The following is a 1,972-nucleotide window of genomic DNA, read 5'->3' as shown; positions in this document are numbered from 1 at the left end:
ATGTCAGGGACCAAGCTGTGGCCCAATGGCTGTGCTGGGGCCTGACTGTGAGGCAAGAAGGGGGAGTGAACTGCATATGCTCAGGCTGCAAGTCTGACCTCCAGGAGGCCCAAGGCCCAAGGCCCAGGGCAGCAACTCGGTTTCCTGGTGTGGGCCTCTGGGATCCCAATCCCAGGACTGCCAAGGTTCAAGGCTGCAGCAACCCAAATAGGCCTTCTGTGGCACATCCTTGGAGCCAAGTGCTCCTCTGGGCAGTGACCCGCAGCAGTAAACAGCTTAGAAGTCATCCCAGGAGACCACAGCTCCCCGTTTCTCCAGCCTTTCCCCTGAAGGATAGCCTCAGGCAATTGCTCTCTCCTACTGGAAATGTAAATTGGTTCAGTCACTATGGAAAACAGTATGAAGTTTCCTCAAAAAATTAAAAACGGAACTACCATACAATCCAGCAATTCCACTTCTGGGATACCCAAAGGAAATGAAAAGAGGATATCAAAGAGATATTTGCACTCCCATGTTTACTGCAGCGTTATTCACAGAAGCCAAACAACCTAAGTATTCATCAATGGATGAATGGATAAAGAGGATGTGAGATATATATATATAAACACATGCGCATACACACTTTATTCAGAAACAAGGAAACCCTGCCATTTGCAACAACATGGATGGACCTTGAGGGCATTATGCTAAGGGAGGTAAGTCAGAGAAAGACAAATACTGTATAATATCACTAATATGTGGAATCTAAAAAAGCCAAACTGGTAGAAACAGAGCGTAGCAACCAGAGGCTGAGGGGTAGGGGACTTGGGAATGTGCTGCTTAAGGGTACAAACTTGGAACTAGTATGTAGGTAAATAAGCCCTGAAGATCTAATGCACTGCATAGCAGTTATAGATAATAATACTGTATTATAAACTTCCAAGTTGCTAAGAGGCTAGACCTTAACTGTTCCCCATAATTATGTGAAGTGATAGAGGTGTTAGCTAACGGTGCCGTGGAAATCATATTCCAATGTATAACTGTATCAAATCAACATGTTTTGCATCTTAAACATATACAATGTTCTATGTCAATTATATCTCAATAAAAATAAATTTTAAAAATAGAACTTATTGCACATTGCTGTGTGTCTGACTCTGCAACACTTTCTGTGCTTCCATGTCAGTTGGCCCCACTGTTCACCATAAAGGAACATGACATCTATAATCGCAATCGCAGTTGAGTCCTTCTGAAATGTACTGATTAGCCATAACTGATGCATAGATGATGCACCTGGCATCTCACACAGTTATGACCACCCTGCAAGAGCAGGCAGGACCTCCACCCCACATTTGGTTCAGATGTCAAGACATCATGCCACACACACACAGCAAAAGGCTATGAAAAAGGTTTAGCACTTACATAATGGAGCTCTCTAAGGAGAGCAGGACAAACCTCTCAAACCTGTCCAAAATGGCTTGAGAGAGCAAGGCAAGGAGACTGGCCTGAGTTTCTACTGTGGTGAGGAGATGGGGCTGGACTGAGAGTTCCTGCATGCAGTCCGGGGTTTGTGTGTTTTGAATCCCCCTTTGGCATCAAAGGAGGGAGCTTTTTTATCAGCTAGCCCGCTCATGGGGCAAAGGAGAAGAGGGCCGGGTAAGCTTAAAAGCTGGCAATGATTAAACATCAAAATATGGAGTCAGAATTGTCATTAAACAGACCAAGCAATATACCATGTGACCACATGAAATGAAACTTTAATAATTATTTTCAAAAATATAGATGTTATTGTAATATTTCTTGATACCATCTATATAATACCTCCATGTTCATACCTCACCTGCAAAGACAATTTTGCTGTCCTTTTGCTTGTTCTTTTACTAGTAAGTCAGTAAAATATGACACATGCTTAAGAAAAAATGTATTACTGGCATGCCGTACTCAGTTCATTCATTCACTTAACTATTATTTTTTCTATTTCTCTAACAAAGCT

The sequence above is a fragment of the Delphinus delphis genome, chromosome 10 (genome assembly GCF_949987515.2).
Source record: "Delphinus delphis chromosome 10, mDelDel1.2, whole genome shotgun sequence".
Lineage (NCBI taxonomy): Eukaryota > Metazoa > Chordata > Mammalia > Artiodactyla > Delphinidae > Delphinus > Delphinus delphis.
The sequence above is the reverse complement of the archived record's forward strand: the minus strand, read 5'-3'. Positions refer to the sequence as shown.